The following is a 23,723-nucleotide window of genomic DNA, read 5'->3' as shown; positions in this document are numbered from 1 at the left end:
ACATTCTTGTCATCTGCATGTATATTAAAGGCTACGAGTATGAGGGACTTGCCTTCTAAAAGGTAAACCAACTGGTTTAACTTCCCAGAGTAATTACACATGAAAACTCTAAAACTCTCTTTGCTAGGTAGACTTTTCAATTACTTTGTCTCTTCCTTTTGTGTGAAAGAAAAAAGAAGACTCTTTGGAGGCTAGTAAACAAAGGATAGACTAGTTATGGTTGATAGAAATGTCCCCCATATTAAGTTATTAAATATATAAAATAAAATCTTTTCATGAACATTTGTTCAGAGAGTCTTCAACTTTATTTTATAATCTTGAGTTAAATTCTACTCTTTTATTTTATAATGTTGAGTAAGTCTTTTAGCCTCAACTCTTTCTCAAACCCTTCATTTCCTATACCCTATAAAAGGCAATGGAAGTCTTAGTTCATAGATTGTTTTGAGAATCCTAAATTAAAGCCGCTCGTAGACAAGTTCTGAAATTGCAGGCTTTGTACCAGGAATGTTTGTCCTGGTGAGCCACACCACCTGGGGCATGTGTGTTAGCTTCCTTCCAGCTCATGTCCTAACTGACCATTACCTCTCATATTATTGAATATTCCAGAGAAACAGGTATTGAAAATATGGTAGGGTTGGCCTGCCTCAGGAGGCAATCCACAGTTTCTTTTGTTTTGTTTATAAACAGAAAATGTAGTATCTGCTAGAAATTTTGATTATCTGAGTAAAAATTTGAAGAACCCTGGGAGTTTGGGGGCAGTATTTACACTATGAGGAAGTATTTACACTACCTCTATCTCCCCCCAAAACCGATCAAGAACTCACCCTATTTATGTGTAATCTGATGTGTTTATTATACTGGGCTAAATTGGGATTCCATTCTCCACAATCTCTGCCTTCCCAGAAAACAACACAGGATGCAGAACTCTTTGTTTCATCTCCTCATTTCCCTTGTACATCTTACGTGGTAGATGGTTAATGGCCTCAAATTCTTCCTATCCCAGAAAGCAGGCCTCTTTGTAATGTGACTTTGCTGCTTCTCCCATCTACAGGTGTTCATTTTTCTACTGCTTTGACTATGGGCTGTCCTGTGACTTACTTTGAGGGGACGTGGCAGAAGAGATGAGTAGTTCAGGTGTCTAGACCTCAGGAGGCCTTAAAACTTCTTCCCGTGCCCTGTTGGAAGACTCCCCTGAGACTTTCAGGTAAGGAAGCCAGTCGAGACTACGGAAGAAACAGAAGTCACGTGAAGACCTGAAGTGACCCAGCTGAGAGCCAGCACCAACTGCCATCTTGGCCATTCCAGCTGACCCTCTAGCAGAAGGACAGCCACCAGAAGGGCCCAAGGCAAGGCAGCAGAAGGTGCACCTGGCCAATCCACAGAATCATGAGAAATAGTAAATCAGTCTTCTCTTAAACAAAGCCACTAAATTTTGGAGGGGTTTGTATATAGCCATAGATAACTGGTATTTCTTCTGTGAAAGTCCCATTTCCTCCAGTTCATTGTGGTTTTCTGGTGTATCTGGAATGGCAGCATATGCTTCTCACCTCTCCAGCTCTGGAGAAAGTGAGAATACAAAAGTCTGAACCTGGATCGATTCATGCTTTTCAACTTCTCCTGGCTTACCCTATGCTGCTAAGATCTGTAGCTGAGGTTTAGAGTTTTGAATCTTGAATGTGAATCATTCTTGGTCATCGGAAAAAGGCCTAATTTGGTTATTCGGGAATAAACTTCTATCTTCCAATTTTATTTACCCATAATTTTGTTGAAGATGTAGAACGATGAATACCCATGGGTTACTAGCAAACTATCTGATGTGGGAAGCAGGTTTAGGGTTTTTGGACAATGAGTCCCAGTCTATTGTTTTCATCTAATGATAGTCTTGTGGTCTATTCTCATCTTTTTGGCCCTTGCCTGGGAAGAAGGAGCCATTCTGGCAAAATGCCTTTGCAGCTTTTTGGAAGCGACACAATCTGAACATGGCCATAAGTGCAACCAATGAAATATTAGGGTCTCAAAATTACTCTGAATCTTTCTGCCACTCTGCAATGGTCATGGTGTGATTAAAAAGTAAGGGGTGAGCCACCATGGCTAGTATTTAGCAATGATTTTGTGACTTGTTTGTTCTATCTACCTAGAAACTACCTCAGAACAAAACAGGCAAGGATTTTATAAGCATATGAGTGCTGTTTTGTTATAGTCGATTCGAAAAAGAAAGATAACGATGTGGTCTAGTGGTTTCCACATGTATTTGAGTGTCAGCAACTCTGAGTTGTAATCTCATCCAACTGTCTTTCTGGCTGACTCAGATTACTTAAGAAAAATTACCTTACTTATCTTTGTCTCCTTTTACTTACCCATAAAATGGAAGAAATTGCCCTTATTGCACAGAGAAAAATTTTTAAAAATTAACTGATATTTATAAACACCCTGGAAATAAATACCATGATTATCCCCAATACACACACATATAGACAGGCACAACTACATTTTTTTTAACCCTCAAATTTCTTTTACTTCCCTCAAAATCCTAGGGAAAAATTAAGATGAGAGCAGGGAGGTTTATGATTTTTCTTTCCCCATTTTAAGGCATCTCACTCCTAGTTCAGCAGCATGGAGAAAGATTTGTTGTTAGCTCCCGTGCTGGGCAGTGATTCAAATTCCCAAGGTTAGTGGCAGCATCTCAGAGAGATTCTCAGAGATTTTCAAAGCTCCATTTTCTTTTAATTAGCTCCCTCTATGCCTCAGGGAACAAGTTCAGGGAATCAATAGGTTAGAATGAGTACAGACTTTGTTGGTATCAGGAGCTATGGTATGTTGGGACTTGTCAGACCCTGGATTCAGGTTTCAGGAGGTAAGCATCACTGGTCCAAGAACATTTAGAAAAGAGATTTCAAACAGAAGCAGCTCACCAGCTTCTGGAGACTGTCTGACTCTGATTCCCAGACAGGGGCCGCCATTACTTGCAGCCACTCGATGGCCCTACACAAGTCAGTGAAGCTCCAGGGCTTGCCCTAGAGGCCTGCAGACTGAGCCAGACACTGGTTAAGAGTTAAATCACACTTGAGAGAAGCTGCAAGCATGAATTCAGCTGAGGTGCTAAAATACTCACGGAGAGGTTCTCAACTCCACACGCTCTCTGTTCCCCAACTCTTACTATTTCTTCTGTCATAATAAGGCTTTCTCTGCACCCAGAAGATATTGAGTAACACTGACAATGTTCTTACTTTGCGGGACATAAATTTCATTTATGGCATTATTATTTTTTATTTATTATAAACATGAGCTCCACAGAGGCTGACAACAGCTTTGCTAAGAGGGATACGGTGGATTTGTTTCTAGAATTCAAACCTCAAGTGAATAGTTCCTGCTGCTTTAGGTGTTGCAATAATTGCTCTGGCACAAACTATACAGAGTCAAGGGCAGAACATTTGGGATTCTTTGCAAGCATTCATTATTTATGCTGGGAATGGAACTGCAAAATTCCTTTTTAAAAATATCTGATTAAGTGGCATGGAAAAAATAAAAAAGACAAAGCCTTAGTAATAAATCAGTCAGTAGCCAGTGTTAAGTGACAGTAAATACCGTTAGGCCCTGTTCTGTTTGAAGCTTCAAGCAGTATGACCCTGACTGTTTGTCTAAAGGATTCACAAGAAATCTGAAAAGTTGGGAAACACAGGTAAACTTATTTTTAAATTGTACGTTACATTTTCAAAAAAAACAGGCTCAAAGTATTTTTGGATGTAATACCTCTCAATTTCAAGCAATGGGTTTAATTTTGAATCTGAAAACGTACAATGAACATACACTGGATTGTCTAAAATGTCTGGAAACACAGAAAAATAATGTGCTTATTGATTTGTCGTTTGGGTGAGGTGGGTTGTTTTCTTCTTTCAGATTAGCACTTGGACCCACTGCTTTAACATTTCAAAATACTTCACCTGAAAATGTGTTTGGAAATTGAAGAAAAACATATATTGAACACATTTTGTGAAAATATGTTTAACGATGATTCCAAACTCTTTTGTATAAAGTATAATGATAAAAGATCCAACGCTGGGACTTTCCTGGTCCAGTGGTTAAGACTCTGTGCTTCCACAGCAGAGGAAGCAGGTTCGATCCCTGGTAAGGGAACTAAGATCCCGCATGCCACACGGTGCGGCCAAAAAATAATTTCTTTTAATAAATAAAAAAAATAAAGATCCAACGCTGCTCATGCCAAAAACCAAAAGTAAGGGCTTAACTAGAATCAACCAATAATTTTAACAAAGCTAGGGAAAGACAAGTGTGTGGAGAAAAAGGAAGGTGTGATTGTAGGAGGATAAAATGCTAACCAAGAGAGTTAAAAGTTACTGTATGGCACTTGACAGAGAAAACTGGGGACAGGGATTCTGTTCAATCTATGAGTACATTGGGTCAGGGGCATTTTATCAGGCCTCCACGTGTATGAGGCGAAATACCCCTCAAGGCCAACCACCTCCCTTTGCTTTAAATTCTTGCTCTTGGGGAAACCTTCATGACTGCTAATTCCTGCTTTTCAGATATCTCAAGCCTGGAAAAGAGGGTACTTTGGTTCCAATTTAGGCCTGAATTTGGTTCCAATTTAGGCCTGACTTTGGTTCCAATTTAGGTCTGGGGCACAAAAAGGATTTATATCTCTCAGCACTTGTCCTGTTTTCAACATCCCTTCCTAATACGTGTGAGAGCAAATAAGCACCGCTAATATTTGGGATCTTAAAGCAGAGCCCTGTTAATTGTAGTGCAGAGATCGAAATATTAAACATGTAATTCCCCCTCTACCCTTTTTCTTCCCCTCAACCACAGACATTAGGCATTTCTTAACTTTGGGGATGGGAGAGAGTGAAAGGGCTGTGTCCAGACTTAGTCTCTGATACAAGAAAAGTAAGCTACAAGTCAAGTGCTTCTCTGACCCTTCCTAGTCACCCAGTAGTTATTGTTGAGCCCTTACAGTTTTTTGATAGTTAGCATAGAAAATCCATGCCATGTCTGTCCCTGGGGTTTCTATAATGGTGGAGAGATGCCAGCCAGGGAAGCCTCACTGACCTGATTGATTAGGGGTCTTTACTCTCCACTTCTCAATAGCAAAACTGAAGGACTGGTCAGCCATAATTAGAAATCCTCTGACCCTTTATTTTTGAACTATTATTACTTTTCTTCACATTTATTCAATAAATATCTCCACCTTTCTTAATTTTTCCCCAATACATGGCACAAATACTCAAAGCAATGAGGTATACTTGTCCAGACGATGAGCGCTTGCTAAGATCATTTTATCCTATAATATGTGGACAGTAAAAAAAATGCCAACCTTTCAATGTAAGTGATAAATTAATCAAGATTCATTATAATGCATACTAGACAGCATTCTATTGTGGATTTGGTCAGGCAGCATCACTCTGCAGTACCCTCTGTGGATACTAACGAAGTAGAGTTTCTGGATCTGCAAAACTGAAGATTAGATTCTACAATCTGATAAATTCACATACAGGCATACTCCTTTTTTATTTTCTTTTCATATCTGAAACTCTGGTTCTGCTTTTCCAGATTTTATCTTTACAGTGTTATATATCTATGAGAACTTTTAGAATAAGATTTAAACCAAACCCTGAAAAAGATAAAAGCATCATTCAAATTCCATGTTTTTCCAAAGAAAGAAAAAAGAACTTAAACTTTTTAAGTAAACAAGTGCAGTTTGAGGGTGACCTTGCTTTAACATCTGAGATCTAATCGTTTTTTTTTTTTATGATCACATTTCAATCTTATTTATATTTTCCTTTAAATTGGTGGGTGAATTTGACAGCCCTGGAAAGAGCTGGAAAGAGGCCGTAATAGCAGTGCTGAGGGCCAAGGATTGAACAAGGTTTCCTACACCACCCCTGTATCTCAACAAGGGCTGTACCAAATGTCTAATTTTAGTATCTGGCTAAACACCAAACACCTGGAAATGGCATCCAGCCAGGGATGAACACAAAGCTAAACAGTGGGTGAGCAACCGCATCTGTCTCCTCTTGTTTTCTACTTCTCAGCTATTAGGTAAAAAGGGTAGTTATTAGGTAAATAAGGTAGCTATTAAATGATGACTTACGCAAAGCCTGCAATTTTAGTGTTCCCATTTCATCTTACCAACATTATCAGGCTCCTCAGCAAGAAACATTTTGATAATATTTGTTAGGCAATTTGTGATATGAATATGACAATATTTGTGATGAAAACCAGTTTAACTTCCTACTCAATGCTATCTTTGAGGATGGATTTCAACCTCTTTTCTTCTTAGACCAGGATATATACATGAAGCATGTCAGGTGTCAGATTTGTTGACACGAAAAATTCAAAACTGATTAGTTTTCAATCACTGGTTTCTGCGTGAGCATGTCCTAGCCACCTTCCCCCCACCCCAATACACACACACACGTACATGTCAGAGCACACAGGACTCCTGACTCCATTTCTTCACCCACAGAAACCACATTTCCTCTCACTCCTTCTCACTTCACCAATCCACAAACCCTTTAACTACCCCTGAAATATGGACCTATTTCCCGACATCTCCACAAATATAACAGAAAGCTTTCGTGGTCTCATGTAACCAAACTTACAACCATATACATGCCTCACATGACCAAGAAAATCACTCATCTCTCTACTGTGTCCAATTCAGGATTCTTTGCAATAGACCATGGTGCATGGAATTTGAAGGCTATATTTTGGTGTTAATGGATTTGATGCATACATACAAAAACAATGAAAGCAATGACAGATTTTATCTAAGGCTTTGTCTTTTCAAGTATATAGCTTGCTTACTCATAAAGACTCTAAATTTTGCTTGCTTTCTGAAGGAAACATGTGGCTATTTCCCTTTGGTCTTAGAAGAGCTCTGCATAAACATGCTTTAAAACAAAATTTATTCATGTAATTATGAGTTCATAAATTATATATATTCCTAATGAATCCTACATAAATCCATGAAGTAGCAATAAGGAGTTTTATCCTTGATTATTATCATAAAAACCTTGTAGCTTTAACATGTTTCTGCATATTGTATTAATACCTCCTGTGCACCTCCTTGGGTACTTACTCTGTGTCTCACTTATCTAATTCCAGACACCAAAGTGACCACCTGGCCAGTGAGGGCTCTGGTCAGCCTCTCACAAGTGCAGCTAGACAGACTTTACCCTAGGACCCCATCTCTGGCTTCACACTCGGGGCTTTTCTGTCAACTCCTCAAGCTGGGGGCAGGTAGGGAACCTACTCTCCACTCACACATGTACAACCTAGAGTGTGAGGGAATTAACACCTGTATTAGCTTCCTGGGGCTGCCATAACAAAACGTCATAGACTGGGTGGCTTAAACAACAAAAATTTATTTTCTTACAATTCTGGAGGCTAGAAGTCCAAGATCGAGGTTTGATTTCTTGACAGGTTTGATTTCTCCCAAAATCATTCTCCTTGATTGCCTTCTTGCTATGTGCTCACATGGTCTTCCCTCTGTGCATACTCATCCCTGGTGTTTCTGTCTGTCTGTCCAAATTGCCTCTTCTTATAAGGACACCAGTCAGATTGGATTAGGGCCCACCATAACGGCCTCATTGTAACTTGTAACTTAATCACCTATATCCAAATATGGTCACATTCAGAGATGCTGAGAGTTAGGGGTTCAACATATGAATTTTGGGGGAATACTATCCAGCCTATAAACACCCCATGGGTGACCAACAGGGGAAGGAAACTGATGAATAAATTTTTCTTTCACTCTTCCTCTAGACAGGCAGTCCTGATTCACATTTCATGTGAAGGCTCTTAGACAGTACTTGGTGATCAAGCAAGCAGTACTTACAGCAATGGTCCACTAGCGACTCATCTTGGTGTTGACTCTCTTTCCTTCTTTGGCTGGTTTCCCTGTCCCTCACCATTTCCAGCTCCCAGGATCACAAATGCTAACAAACAACCTGCACTCAGGTTCTGCTTCCTGGAGAACACAGGCTAAGACACGTAAGTTATCTCACTTCATCCTTACAACAACCATGCCAGATATCTATTATTACTTCATAAATGAAGAAACAGGAGACTCAGAGAAGATAAATTACTTGCCCAGGGTCACACAGCTAATAAACTACAAAGACAGGACTTTGATTTAAATCTTTTTTGATGCCCAATCCTGCATTATTTCCTAGGTGCCGTAATATCTCCTAGCAAAGTCTATGCATAATCAGATAAAATTTAAGCCATTTTCCCTACCAATTTTTAAAACTGTTTAAATGGACTAGAGGTAAGGCATTCCAAGTTCATAATTCATCTCCCTATTATTTCAATGCTACTCCTTTCCTCCTTTCCCAAACCGAAGAGTTTGATATTTCTTTTTCAAAATTTACCTGTATCTGAAATCATTCTTTTTTCAACAGAAATCAGATAAATTACAATCTCTTTATTGGTCCTATTACAAACTGTACCTTTGCAAGCAAACCACATTTCACAGTCAAATTAGGGAGGCTCTTATATCTTAATCAAAGCTTAACAGTTTAATCGTTCATTAAACATGAGAGTAATTTAGTGTCCTATTATACAATCATTATTGTTTCCTGAAAATCTGATGTGATGAGGTGCAATAAATGTAAACTGAAATATAGCCTGTGGAAGGTTATTTATTATTTCTTCTGGCTAAAAACATTCATAACTGAAATTTATTGGTCCATACTCCCTTCATTATAAATATTTTATGTTCTGCCTCAGGGATCCATGTCTTAGCATTTAAATGTCTCAATCTGTGTCAGTAACAGGAAGAACAAGTTCACTGGGTAGAATTTTTGCCCTTTACTTCAGAATGTTACAATAATAATGGGCTATAAATATGTTATAATTATGCCTTTGATCACTGCTGTAGTTTTCTAGTCTGAATGAATTAAATTCAAACCTAAAGCTGAGCTGGTAGACATAAATGACAGTAGTTATCTTAAACTAAGACTTTGCTGAAAGCCATATTAATTTAGTGAAAATATTTAGAGTGGCCAGAATAGCAAACCATTTTTCCTCTTACTTCTACCTTAATGTGAAGTAGCACCCGTACCTATCACCACGTTTATATATCAGTAGTGGTTTATGTTTACAGTTACATAAAGCTTTATACTCTCAGCACTTTTTTTTTTTTTTGCGGTATGCGGGCCTCTCACTGTTGTGGCCTCTCCCGTTGTGGAGCACAGGTTCCGGATGCGCAGGCTCAGCGGCCATGGCTCACGGGCCCAGCCGCTCTGCGGCATGTGAGATCTTCCCGGACCGGGGCACGAACCCACGTCCCCTGCATCAGCAGGCGGACTCTCAACCACTGCGCCACCAGGGAAGCCCTACTCTTAGCACTTTTATAAACTGATCACCACAACAACCTTTGAAATACTACAGAGCAGCTGTAAAAACCTCCATTGTCCAAATGAGAAAACTGAGGTCCAGGTAGGTATAGATGTATGATTTTTGTTTTAATTCTTTAAATTTTAATCATGAGATAGTAAAATCATGCAACAATGTGAATCAAGTTCCTGTTTTCTGCCCATCTCATCTTATGCAGAGGTTGGTGGAGAGGAGGTGGAGGAGGGGATGGCAGAGTAAAGGACATGAATAAGTGACAAAGAGCAGATGACAGGGAACCCTGCTGGGGAAATGGAGATATGAGGCAGAGGGAATGTCCTGCATCACCTGTATTCTCCCAGATCTGTCTCCCTATATAAAGCCTATAGAACAGATTACTGGTAAATTAACTGAGAGATGCCTAGAATCAGTATAGTTTTCCTGGAAGTCCCAGTCAGCTATGGGACCAAGAGTTGTCTCACTAATATGAGGCTTATTATAACACTTTTGTTAATGGATATTTTAAAAAATTGAAGTATAGTTGATTTACAGTGTTGTGTTAATTTCTGCTGTACAGCACAGTGATTCAGTTATACATACACACACAGATATATATATTTTTTTGTATTCTTTTCCATTATGGTTTATCATAGGATTTTGAATATAGTTCCCTGTGCTATACAGTAGGACCCTGTTGTTTATCCATTCTTAGAGCTTGCATCTGCTAACCCCACATTCTCACTCCAACCCTCCCTGGCCCCCCTTAGCAACCTGTTCTCTATGTCTGTGAGTTTGTTTCTGTTTCGTAGAGAAGTTCATTTGTGTCATATTTTAGATTCTGCATATAAGTGATATCATATAGTATTTGTCTTTCTCTTTCTGACTTACTTCACTTAGTATGATAATCTCTAGGTCCGTCCATGTTGCTGCAAATGACATTATTTCATTCTTTTTTATGGCTGAGTAGCAGTCCATTGTATATATGTATCAGAACTTCTTTATCCTGTTAATGGATATTTTAAAGTTCCAATTGGAGGACCTTTCAGAGAGCTTTACCTCACTTCTTCTCTTCCAAATAAATTCTGGACATAGTTTTTGAAAACCATCCTACATATGGGAGCACACAGAAGAAAAAGTGAATTTCCTCTCAGTGAAGATTGAAAAGAACAACTGTACCCTGGGGTTAAATTATCCATACAGAAAAGACATGAAGGAAGGGCTATCCTCTTTTAGTATATACAAACATGTTGACAGGGAAAATTTCCTGAAGAAATATCATGTAATTTGAAGAAAAGGTGATTTTTTTTTTTTTTTTTTTTGCAGTACGCGGGCCTCTCACTGTTGCGGCCTCTCGCGTTGCAGAGCACAGGCTCCGGACGCACAGGCTCAGCGGCCATGGCTCATGGGCCCAGCCACTCCGCGGCATGTGGGATCTTCCCGGACTGGGGCACGAACCGGTGTCCCCTGCATCGGCAGGCAGACTCTCAACCACTGCGCCACCAGGGAAGCCCGAAAAGGTGATTTTTAACAGCTTGGATCCAGACTTTCTTGGGCACTGAATTGTCCTACACTACCCTATGAGCCTTTATGCTTTTAAGCGTATTCCTTGAAACAATGGTTCCTCTAGATATAAATAAGTTTACATGAAAAGAGTATTCTGTGATCAGATTTTCAAATGCTGGTCCCGCAAAATATTCTATTCACAAAGCAGAGCTGAGTTTATTGCTTACTGTGGTGAGGAAAATGGTTACTCTGACAGTCTTAGTAACATCTTGATCAGTTCAAGATGATGGAGGACAAAGTGAAGACATTTATGAGATTTGGGGAGTCTGGTTAAAGTTGGGGATTGATTAGGATTGCAAGAGATTCATGATATAATAGGATTGGTGAGTAGAGCATGGATATGGTTTCAAAGAGAATCTTGAAGAGTTAGCCCTCCTTTGATACCATATTATCTTCAGAAAGGGTATTTATTCTAATCAGGATAAATGGAATATTTGGATAAATGGATTTTCTGTAAGTTCCTAAAATGAACAACGAAGTTATTTGTAACTGTAACATCCTGGACAATTTTCCTGAAGAGTAAAACCATGTAATGAAGAAAGCTACGTAGTAAAGTCATGTTAATATGGAATCTAGACAATAAATGTGCAGGTGTAAAAGGTTCTCAACGTAAGTCTAGGAATTCCAGAGTCAAACAAAGTTCAGCAAATGTTTTAATAGTGGTGTTTTTCAGATTCTTTAATACATGAATGGACATGCAATTTTCAAGGAAAAAGTACACAAAAAACACTTTTATTTTTTCGTCTGAATATAAAATAAAATGAATTTAGGATATTCATTTTAAAAAGAGGTTGTAAATATAAAACCCAAACAGAAAGTAACTATAATCCCAGTCTGGCATTTCCCTGCACACAGACAGTAACATCTTAAGCAACTGGCACAAAGGCACACTGGGCTGGAATTTGGTTCAAGAGTTAGGCACAACCAGAATGCATCAGTGATTAGAATGAAGGTTCACAGCGCCAGTAGTTTGAGGAGGAAAGTGAAGTAGATGATACAAAAGGAGGGGAATCTTTCTAGTGGAGATATGTTGCTTAGCTAATAAAATGAGCCGTGCATGTATTTTATGTCTTCAATTTACCCTACAGTGTCAGTATTGAATTGTTACATAGTGATAATGCTCTTATTAGATGCTACTCTTCTGAGGCAAGAAACACTGCTTACTAAAAGTAAACAACAGTTAAAACAGCATTTTATTTTCATGCACAGATAATTTGAATGGCCAAACAGAGCTTGGGTACTTTTTATTAGCCAACAGAACAGGCTAACAACTACAAATAACAGGTCATCTACTTAGTCTGGGATTGGTAAATGCCACTGTAAGATGACTTTCCTTCATTTGATAGTGAAAGGAGTCGGTCCCTTGACTGGAAATGACATGAGCATTTCCACTATTCGATACAAAAAAACTAAGTATGGACTTTTGGAGAAACAGTAGAGGGAATAAAGCAAATGTTTAAAATATTATCTCAAAGATATTTTAATTAATTAAATATTAACTAAGGAAAAAAATAAGCTTGATTTTTATGCCAGGAAATACTGAGTTGATTCCAGGAGATACTGAGATGATTCCAGGAGTTCACATAAATGTAATTCTAACTGTGCAATTGCAAATGAAGCTACAGAGGAAGAAAAATTCCAGATATTCTATACAAATCAATTTGGTTTCTGAGCTCAGATTTTAAAGGGACACATATAAAAGCCAAACAGCACTGGCCCTTCTTGTGGCTGGCCTGAGATGGTGATGTATGCAACACAGCAACCTCCAAGAAAGTACTGAAAAGTAATTCAGATATTTTGGAATTCTCTTAAAAGACACTGTGTGAAAATTACATATACCTTCTCTTACCTCTCATCCATTTTGACGGCAGTTGCTTCCCTAACACCTACCACCTTTCTGGATTCTTTCTTACACTTCTTCCCTAAAACTCTTTCACTTGTTTTAGTCCAAACTCAAACACCTATGACCACTTTTTTTTCTAGGACTTTTTCTGTTGAAAATAAATTTGAGCTTTCTCTGTTCCAGGACCCAAATGGAAATTTCCAAAGCCCAGCCCTAAAGATGCAAGAATAATAAAGAATTCTTCCTTCTTAGAGCTACAGGGGAATGGGGGCTGCCCAAAGTCTCAGAATTTGTGTATTAATGTTTTTGTCCTCTCCACATGTTCAAAACTTGAGGTGAAAGAAACATAGACAAGGATTCATATTAGAGGGTGGCAGAGAATTGATAGATTTGGGAAGTCTAAGCACTCAATAAACTGCAAAATTTACACACACACATACACACACACCCCCAACACACACACACACACACACACACACGTCTTTTTAAGCCTTGATCATAGTATGTAGAAGATAGAGAAGAGAATGTTCTCTGTTTGAGGCCAATAATACATTGACTAATAACAAAAGAGAAAGCAAACCTTTCTTTGGACTGAAAAAAAGAGAAAACATATTGGTAAAAGGGAATTAACTGGAGGTGTAGCTAGGGAAGGATAGGTAAGCTTCTGGTCTCAAATTATCTCTAAAGGTCTCCAAGGAACTTGCAAATTACATCATTAAACCAAACATTGCCAATGACATTTGAGGGACTGTCAAGAACAATAAAGGGTAATAAAACTGGAGATAAGCAAATACTATCCAATTTTGAAAAATGAGATGAAGGGAGGTTTGACAAATTAGAGACAGATAAAAGTTACAATGATTTCAGCTAAGATTTCAGAATCTTTAATATAGATGAATAGGTTTGGAAGCCTAAAGAAGCAATGATCACTAGGAACCAATAAAGGCTCACAAGACAAAATCAGACTCCTCTCACTTCTTTCTGTACATCAGGGTCCTGGCAGGGAGCAAATGGCACACACAACCAGACGGTAATTGAGGTGAGTTTACAGCAGGGACTCTTCATACTAGCATGGGGTAGGGTTAAAGGAAACTTAGAGGGATAGTGAAGCAACTGTGGAGAACTGGCACCACCCAACACAGGACTGGCTACATAATTTACAGGGTCAAGGGCAAAATGAAAATGCATAGCCCTTTATTCAAAATCCACTAAGAATTTCAAGACAGGAGCAGCAAAGCATTACCAAGCATGAGGTCCTGTATGACCACACAGGCTGCAAGCCCATTGCAGCCATCTTTGACCCTTAAGTTTCAAGGGTCAAGAAGGGAAACATGTACTAGAACCTGGAGAGAGTTGTAGCTGTATCTTTAGCTGGAGGAGAGTCCACTGGAGAGACAAAAGAAGAGCTAAGCCACTTATACTAATTACTACACTGATGACCTGTGGCTATGAAGAGAGGGACTGGTGAAATTCATACCTTAATCCCATTCTTCTCCTGCCCTTCTATAATCTCAGACAACGGAATCCAGTTAATATAGTGCATGGAGGACAGGTTCCAGAAGCACAAAACAGGGTGGAGAGTGAATTGGGAGAGGCAGGAAGAATATTTTGCACACCTTTATGAAGTCACAATGCTGTGAAATCCATGAGACCTGGTAACCCTACTCTAGAAGGACTTTAGGAAGGTGTTTACCACAACTGCTCAGGAGCTCTTTTTGGACAAAATGGACAGAGATGGCCTACAAGCAAAGATAATTATGTGGATCTATAATAGGTTAAATAATTACATCCAAAGTCTACTGAAAACTAGTACTACCCAGTTTAGCATTTTTGCTACTGACTTGCAGATATAGAACGAATGATTATCAAAGCATGGTTTACAGATTATTGAATGGAACAGTGACTAACCAGGATGAAAGAATTAGAATCCAAAAAGATCTTGACAGGCTGTAGCAATGGGATAAAAAGATCTTGACCAGTTGGAACAACTGACTAAATATAATAGTAGTACATCTTGGGATTCGCTCTCAGGTTCAAAAGCCAGTAGCACAGGTTTGGGAAAGGGAGACAATACTTATGATGTCTGAAAATGACTCAGGCAGTTTAGGGGAAGGTAAAGTCAATGTGGGTCATGAGTGTGGTAGATCATCGAGAAAAGCATATTAGGTTTTAGGCAGAATGAATTGAACAAGGGAGGTGATAATCCAAACCTGGGACTGTGTTGATCAAACCACACCTGGAAAACTGGGTTTATGTGAATGTCATATATGACTCATGATGTACTCTGAGAAGACTAACTAGGATAGGAGAAGAGACTTATGAACTAGGACCAACCCCAAAAGCTGGTCTGGCTTTAATAACTGATGCAAATGACAACATGAATGTGACAGTGTTGAGATTACTGCTCAGTCAGCAAACAAAAGAAGAGCAGAGGACATAAATGAGATCAAAGACATATGAGTGGATGAGGCAACTCTTGCCTTAGTTCCTCCCCCTGAGTTTGCAGGGTTAAGAATCTACAAGGACAGAGGACCCTAGAATTAAAAGCTCACTGCCTTTTGAAAGGAAAGGGGAGGGGTGCATTTTCCCAGAGGGATCCACTTTACTACCATATAAAGAAATTCTTGCTAGGCCACAGTTACATACTTCTGAATGCTCTTTCTTATTTGTCATTACGCCTATTTGAAGAAAGCCAAGTACTAACACAGAATAGAAATTATTCCTTAGTAGTAATAATTGAAGAGATTTGTAGCCTATAATAAAAGACCACTCTGGAGAGTAATGGTATACAAACTATATCCAAATATATTAAAGACTGCCATATGGAAAAGTAATTATCACTGTCCTTTACTAAATCAAGAAATAAAACAGTATCATTTTAAAAAATCAGAGAGAGGCATTTTTAACAGTCCCATTTCCTGAGAACAAAACAGACTGCCATGGAAAGCATAAGGTTCCCAATAACTAAACATGAATAACATAGGACATAGTCTAGATGATTCTTTAACAGGTGTGTTATTTAGGCAATTCCAGCATTCAATAGTGTTTAAAGTAGTTTTTAATGATTGCTTCTAATACTGAGCTTCCATAGTTCATTCTTTCTTTCATTCAATAAGTATTTATTGAGAAGCAGCCACATTCCAACATGGTCTTAAGAACTGAGGATACAACAACAAACAGAAACAAGCCATTTCTCATGGAGCTTAAATTATGATGGGATAGGTAGATAATAAACAAATCATTAATAAAATGTCAGGCAGTAGTGGTAAATGTGAAAAAAATAAAGCAGAGTCAGAAGCTCCGGTAATGGATTAAGAGAAGGAGTATAGGCCTCCCTGGCTAATAAGCTCATGTCTTTATCATACTAAATTTCTCTAAATCTTCAGTCCTGGCCTCTTCTTCAGGCTCATATCATTTTTCTTCTTTATACTAATTACCGTCCCTCTGGTTTATTCTTTAACTCCTAAACCCAGAATAACTTTAATTTTTAAACTCATAAGAATTTAGTAGTAAACCTATCATAGGGTAATTTAAGAGCAGGATGTGCCCAATACTCACAATTTCATTTAGAACCATGATGTGGGTATCTTCATACATCTAGGATACAGTACAATTCTTTTTCCCCACCAACCAATGCTTTGTAATATTTGGACTCAGGCCTGTCTTCCTAATCTCAGATTTTTATTTCTTTGAAGAGGGGGCACAAACATTTATTTATCTGTGCCTCTTGCCCATCTCAAGAAAGTTTTATCTCCTCTTTATCTATGTCATTCCTTTTATTTAGTTAATAAATGAAATTTATTGATATTTAATTGGAAATTTTTATTCCATGATACTTTGACGCCAACATCTAATCAAATCTACTATTGGACAAAGGGAAGTAGGAAAATAAAGCTAAGAGGAAGACAAAACAATTGGATTACAGACCCAAAATAGACACACACACATGCACATGCACACACACACATACCCACACACAAAATAGCCTATGACCTTTATTTTTTTTCTTTTTCTTTCTTTCTTTTTAAACTAGTGTATTCATACAACTGAAGGACAGGAAGGTATTTGGAGGATCAGAAGGTTGAAAAGATCACTAGGATAAGAAATAATTTTCTGTTAACATAATATGCTAACAAGTTGTTGGTTTAACTTTCTAATCATAGATGCATAGAGTCAGACAACGTAATGAGGTGAAAATTACCTTAACTTTTCCTGCCACCAGTACCGTCTTAACAGAAACATCTTAGCAAGGTGAAGTTAATTGTACAAGATCATATACCTATTTCCAGAATCAAAAAGTTAAGTGGATGGAGTTCAGCTCAAGAACAAGAACAATTTACTTTCCTCTTACTCATGGTAACACTGAAATTTAAAAAAAAAAAAAATTTAATTAGCAGTAGTGGAATACAAAACAGAAATCCTGATGACAGTTTAAGAAAATACTAGGAGAGAAATAGCAGACCGGATCTGATCATTGGAAAAACCACAGCAGAGAAACTATGTCCCCAAATTCCCTAAGTAGAGGGGAAGAGCTCTGATGCATTACTGGACTGGTTGCTGAATTATGAGTGGCTAGGGGATCCATTTGGTGCTCACACACTGGCGATCTGGAATTGTCGGTGGGGGTGGGGGGGGGGCGGGGAATGAATGCCCTAGGCAGTGAATGAACTTTTGACTTACGGGAGATATGAACTGGGAGATACATTTTTCTCCCCTCATCCTGAGGAAAACTGTCCTGAAACAGAGAAGTTTATACAGTCTTTGGAAAGATGATCCCATGAGATCACACTATCAGTTGCAACTGACACCCACAGTGGTCACAGTGGCCAGTCCAGTGATGCATCCCATCATGTCTGTTCTCCTTTCTTCCCTGACTCATTCTCACTCCTCTGGGAATACACTTGCTAATTAACTGGCACATCAGCTTTTTCTTTAAGCTGTTTTCTAGAGAACTTGGTCTAAGGTAAGATACTTATTATATAATGTTACATGAAAAAGTTACATGAAAAAGTAAGTTACAGAATAATATGGAGAATGACAAATTTTATGTAACAAAACGTATATATTCATATCTAAACATATTTTTGTCAAGGTATAAAAAGAGGTCTGAATCAACACATAATAAATCTTTGAGAATGTGTAAGAGTAAAGAGAAGACTTTGAATATACATTTTACTTCACTATTTAAAAGTTTTGAAGGTCATCTATTATATTTGTAATATCAAAGAACACTAAAAAAGTAAAATATTATAAAATAAGCTATGTGATGGTATAATACTTCAAACTGAACATGTTTCAGATTTTTATATTACTGATAAAGAATTTTAGGCACAGTTGAAAAATGGTCATATTGGAAAATGAGTTAAAGAAAGTAAATGTTCACATCTTTTCTATCTGCTTTAACATTCACTCGTGCTAAATTGAAATTTTTCTGAACTTCTGGTAGGGAATACAACACAAAGCAATGTCTTGCAAGGTTGTGTTTATACAACACAAAAGGAAGTGCAAACCTGTCAATTAGCTGATTTTTTAAAAAAATCAATGTGAATAAACAAGTAGATGAAAACTCTTCTTAAAAATTTAACTGGTTAAATGGCAGTATTTATTTCACTTGTGCTCTGAAGACAGACAAGCTCTTTATATTTACAACAACAACAAAAAATAGCTCCTTAAGAAAAAAATGAAACTGATCTCTTTCCTCTAATTTTATTAGATTAAAAATTTAGTTTCCTGTAATTAGTATTTGGGCATATAAAAGCTACAGTGATATTCTAATAAATATAATACTTCTTTAGCCATACATATGTGTTTTTAAGATGTAGTATAAGGGACTTTTTAAGATATCACCAAAACTTGGTTTCAAAGTTTTTTTCTCCATTTTATACTGAAAGCAGGAAAATCTCTCCCAAAGAAAGGGTAGCATGTCCATGAAGCAGCAATATTAACAGAAGGTGATTATGTAAGTTATTCTAAACTGACTCTAGTTCCGTTATGTAGTTATAATATTTAAAATGCAATATAGAAATAACCACTTTGTTTTTATAAAATAACATAAAATTTCAGTTAATACTTATATGCACTACTGAATAATTTCTATTTGTTTTCTTGGCAGTGAAAAAAACTATTGGTTTTAGGGGTTCAAAAGTAAATTGCTACACCAATGTAAACTATACTTTTGTTTGTAGTGAAGGTAAAAGACTTTGAAGATCCCACTGATAACTCTGTAAAATATGAGGAGAAATTACCAAACCAGGTGATTTCTTGCCATATATATATATATATATAAAAAATAAGAAGTATAGAGGCTCTAAAATAAGCTATTTCACATGAAAGTCTTCATGGCTGATAAACTTGACTATCATAGGTATATTTTAAGAGAGGACTGTTTATTAACCTGTTTAAAAAAAAAAAAAAAAGGTTAAAAATAGGTCTGGGAAGTTTGCATCCCCAGCCAAGGATCTAGAGGGAGAGGATTCATTCCGAAGGAAGTTCATATCCCTAATCAAGGATGAAGAGGCTCAGGTTGCACTGGCTAGAAGCTCACACCCATGCTTAAAGATGAAGGAGGCCTGCATTATACAACTTCAAGCTTATATCCATATCCAAGTGCAGAAGAGACCAGGATTCATGCAACCAGAAAGGTCATACCCAGGATGTTCATATCTACATCCTAAAGAAGGAAAATGGCCACTCATTCATTGCTCCTGGGAATGTGAAATGGTACAGCCACTTTGGAAAGCAGTCTGGGCATTTCTGAAAGCACTAAATTTGCACCCATCACACAACCCAGCAATCACAGTTCAGGGCTCATCCCAGAGAAATGAAAATCTAGGTTCTCACAAAACCCTGTACAGTAACATTCGCAGCAGCATGATTTGTAATAGCCAAAGACTGGAAACAACCCAACATACTTTCGGGTGAATGGTTGAAGTGACTGTGACTGTGGTACGTCCATACCATAGAACAGTACTCAGTGAATAGAAAGGGAACAGAGTATTGACACATTTGTACCACTGGAAAACTAATTTTCTAATGAAGAAAACGTATAGGGTTTATAAAGTGGACACACTGGATGAACACCAGAGAATGATGTAGAGGGAAAAAGTTAATCCCCCAAAGTTATATTCTGTACAATCTATTTATATAGAATTCTCGAAATGCGGACAGTTTAGCAATTACCAGGCATTAGGGGAATGGCGCAGGAGGAGTTACCCATGGGGGAAAGTGGGTAAAGGGTATACGAAAATCTCTCTGTATTATTTCTTACAAGTGCATGAGAATCCACAATGCGGTGACAATAAGTAGTTTAATTAAAAGAAAAAAAATAGAGTTGAACCCTCTACTATTTGCACTAGACCCGAGTGTTCTGCCAATCACTGCTTGTAAATCCTGGCTGTAGGTCAGTCCCCAGCGAGATTCTCCCGCTGGGAATGGCGTCTCTCCCCAGGCGGAGACATTCCTCAAATGCCTCTAGTAAAGGAGGTGGCAGTACAAAAGGAGAACCAAGCCAGCAATAAAGAAATTCTCAAGTAGAGGTGGGAACGCATACAGGAAGCAAGAGCCAGGGGCAAAAAGAGGCATCCCAGATGCGCCCCGTTATTGAGATACTGGTAAAACAAAGAAGGGACAGTGGACTGGATGTGCCCAGAAGTGCAGCGTAATAGCAGTCCAAGCCCGAGATAATAGAAAGCAAGCACGGATCCGTTGAAAGAGAACGCTCACTGCAGTTGAGCGGGGCAGGTTCCCGTGGGGGTCCTGCGCCTCACCTCCGCGGGTCAGAGGTCACGTCCCGGGCCAAAGTCAGTTTTGGCTGAGGCGGACTTCAGGGCGCAAACACGCTGCCTCCTTTCTCCTCGCTGCCCGAGACCCCAGCGCGGTCAGTAATGCCCGCGCCCAACTGCGCACCGCCCTCTCTTTCCCGTGCACTTCTGCCCTTCCCCCGAGCTCTCCTCCGACCTGCCCGAGGAAAGGCAGGAGCTAGGCCTCCCGCCTGCCCTCCCCCACCACGGCCTACCTGCGGGCTTGCGACGTCCGGCAGCTGCTGCGCAACAAGTTTGTGGTAGTCGTGGGGAACCCCATGCAGAGGGCCGTGTGCAAGGACCTGGTGCTTCTGCTGCAGAAGGGCTGCCTCTTCTCTTCCAGCCAGCTGAAGGCAAGGGCGAGCTGAGCTTCGAGCGTGATGTGCCGCGGAAGGGCTGCGGGTGGGAACGCCTACACAGCTGCACGTATTACCGCGACGTCTGCCGGTTCTGCTCCGGTCACCACCTGGTGCGTTTCTACTTCCTCGTGCGTGCGTACTCCGCGTACGTAAAGACGTGTTCGTGCGAACACGCCCCGCACGTGGTGGTCATGAACTCCTGACTCCGGGACGTGTCCAGGTACGGCCAGGATTTCCCGAGGAGTTACCTGGAGGGCTTGGAGAGCCTGTTCGGGCGCCTGGACAAAGTGCTGCCCGAGGCCTGCCTCCTGGTGTGGAACACGGCCCTGCCAATGGCGGAGGTCGTCTCCGAGGCTTCCTGCTGCCGGAGGACCTATTCTGAGGTGCGCGCCTGCGGGAAGAAGTGATAGAGGCCAACTTCTACAGCTCGGCAGAGGCCAGCAGGTACGGCTTTGACATGCTGGACCTGCATTTCCACTTCCGGCATGCAGGACAGCACCAGCAGCGAGATGGCGTGCACTGGGACGAGCGCGCACACTGCCACCTCTCCCAGCTGCTGCTGGCGCATCTGGCTGATGCCTGGGGCGTGGACCTCCCCTGCCGCTACCCCATGGGCAGGTGGATCAGGGATGGTCCCACCAGGGGACTTCCAGGCCTGGTGGATGGTAGGCAGCCCCGGGACAGCAGAGGTGACCCAGGCGAACAGCCCTTGTCCTGGTTCCCAGCCACGTCCGCATGCCTCCGCGGCGACCTTCGGAACCCTTTCCCCAGGCGCGACCTCCGTTCCAGCCCTACTGCCAAGGCACCTGTGTGCCCTACCACTCATCTTCACAGCGCGGGCAATTCTCCAGTGATTCTTCAGCGCGCCAGGTCAGATACACACTGGCGAAGCAAACTCAGTGGTTGGCCGGGAGACACGTGTGGGCCCGATTCTCAGAACCTCTACCCAACATCGGAGCAGAAGGTCGCCTCCCTACCCTCCCCAGTGCCCCAGAGGGCCATGCAGACGCCAGCGAAGGCGCACCAACAGACGGCCCCAAGCACACCCAGAGGCAAGACCCCAGTAGCCAGACCTGGACCTGGGCTCCTTCCCAACGTAGTCAATAGGCTTGACAGACTGCCCGACTTCTCTCACTCAAGCGTGGCCTTCAGCAACCCTGCGATGGTGAGGACTCCTTCACCCTCTTACTTTCACCGGTCAGCAACCTCACACATTCTTTGCCAGAGCCTTCACCCCACTTCTCACACCATTCTCCAATTAAGGTTTGTGCAGAAATGAGCTCTAAATGAAAAGTACACATACAGTTAAGCCTTGCCTAAATATAAGTCTTCCAACAGTATTCTCCCTAGACATTTTTCCTGAAAAGAAAAAGGGAAAAATTTTGAACCTTAACACTTACCAAAACGTTTCTAGTGACTTCAGTATCACCATTGGTTTTTACATACATTTATAGAACTTACTCCCCAAAGCTTTCACCACAAATTGTCTTGCACATTCCTTAATTTTATTTATCTGTGCTTCAACATAATATTTATCCTTAAAAAAAGTATTCCATTCAGTAACACAAGAGTCCTTATTTTCTGTTAGAGACATATTTTCTACTCTTGAGCTCATCAAATACCTAGCATATTTTAAAAACTAGACTTCATTTTTTAGAGCAATTGTAGATTCATAGCAAAATTGAGAGGAAAGTAGAGAGTTCTCATATACTTCCCATACACAGCCTCCCCCAGTAGCAATACTCCACACCAAAATTGTACATTTGTTTACCTTCAGTGAAACTACACTGATGTATCGTTTCACCCAAAGTCCATTTTACACATTAGGGTTCACTGTTGGTGTTGTACATTCTATGGTTTTTGGCAGATGTATAATGACATGTATAGTATCATACAGAATAGTTTTATTGCCTTAAAATTCCTGTCTGCTCCTTTTCTTCATTCCTCCCCCATCCAACCCCTCACAACCACCCATCCGTAATGGTCTCCAGAGTTTTGTGTTTCCTAGAATGTTTTATAGTTCGAATCATACAGTAAGTAGCCTTTTCAGATGGGCTTCTTTTACCCAGTAATTTGCCTTTAAGTTTCTTCCATGTCCTTTCATGGCTTGATAGCTCGGTTGTTTTTAGTGGTGAAAAGTATTCTGTTGTCTGAATGTACCACTGTTTATCCAATCACCTGCTGAAGGACATCTTAGTTGCTGCCAAGTTTTGGAAGTTATGAATAAAGCTGCTTTAAACATTCATGTGCAGGTTTCTGTGTGGATATAAGTTTTCAACTCCTTTGAGTAAATATCAAGGAATGCAGTTGGTGGATCATATGGTGAGAGTATGTTTAGTTTTGTAAGAAAATGCCAAACTACCTTCCAAAATGACTCTACCATTTTGCATCCCATCAGCAACTAATAAGAGTTCCTGTTGTTCTACATCCTTGTCAACATTTGGTGTTGTCACTGTTTTGGATTTTCACCATTCTAATAAGCACAAGGTATCTTGGTGTTTCAGTCTGCACTTCCCTAAGGACATTACATTGAGCTTATTATTTATTTATGTATTTATTATTTTTATTATATTTATTTATTATTATTCATAAGCTTATTTGCCATCTGTATATATTCTTTGATGAAGTGTCCATTTTTAATCAGTTGTTCCTTTTCTTATTGAGCCTTAAGATTTCTTTGTATCTTTTGGATAACAGTATTTAATCATATGTCTTTTAGAAGTAACTCCCAGTCTGTGGCTTATCTTCTCATTCTCTTGGTGGTGTCTTTTGCAGAGGAGAAGTTTTTAATTTTGAGGAAGTCCA

General features: G+C 39.7%; 1 pseudogene; it reads left to right on the top strand.

The window, feature by feature from the left end:
- Window positions 1-19,681: 19,681 nt before the first annotated feature.
- Window positions 19,682-22,197, top strand: LOC115853338 (PC-esterase domain-containing protein 1B-like; annotated as a pseudogene).
- The last annotated feature ends 1,526 nt before the right edge of the window (window positions 22,198-23,723 follow it).

The sequence above is a fragment of the Globicephala melas genome, chromosome 7, assembly GCF_963455315.2.
Source record: "Globicephala melas chromosome 7, mGloMel1.2, whole genome shotgun sequence".
In the NCBI taxonomy this organism is placed as follows: Eukaryota; Metazoa; Chordata; class Mammalia; order Artiodactyla; family Delphinidae; genus Globicephala; species Globicephala melas.
Note: the sequence above shows the minus strand (reverse complement) of the source record. Positions and strands in the feature narration are given on the sequence as shown.